This window comes from Nematolebias whitei, chromosome 1, assembly GCF_014905685.2.
Source record: "Nematolebias whitei isolate Nwh7 chromosome 1, NemWhi1, whole genome shotgun sequence".
NCBI lineage: Eukaryota > Metazoa > Chordata > Actinopteri > Cyprinodontiformes > Rivulidae > Nematolebias > Nematolebias whitei.
In genome coordinates, this window is record NC_056498.1 from 42,315,918 (window position 1) to 42,316,594 (window position 677).

Sequence of the window (677 nt, forward strand, 5' to 3'; positions counted from 1 at the left end):
CCGTTATAAATAATTTACTGTGATCGTGAGTTCAACGTGTCAGCTGGGTTCAAACAGGATGCAAAATATTCACCCCTCACTTTTCTGTCCATTTTGTTGTTATTCAACCTGGAGTTATCGTTTTAGAATGTGTGTGGCTATTTGTCTGTGTGTTAGCAAAATATCTCATGAACCAGTGGACAAATCTAGATTTGAATTTCTTCCTAAATGTGGAAGAAGATGTTAAAAATTCAAATATAACACCTGTTTTATTTTTCATTATTATTTATTAACTGTTAGACAAATCCAGGGGGAGAGGTGGCGCAGAGGCAAGTCTGTGATTGGAAGGTCACCGGTTTGATCCCTGGACACCTGTCTACACTGTCATTAGCCCCACTCTGGGCCCTTAAGCAAGCAAGCAGATGTGTTGAGAAACAGACGTGTTGAAACAGATGTGTTGAGAGACAGACGTGTTGAAACAGATGTGTTGAGAAACAGACATGTTGAGACAGATGTGTTGAGAAACAGACATGTTGAGACAGATGTGTTGAGACAGATGTGTTGAGACAGATGTGTTGAGACAGATGTGTTGACAGACAGATGTGTTGAGAAACAGATGTGTTGAGAAACAGATGTGTTGAGAAACAGGCATGTTGAGACAGATGTGTTGACAGACAGATGTGTTGAGACAGATGTGT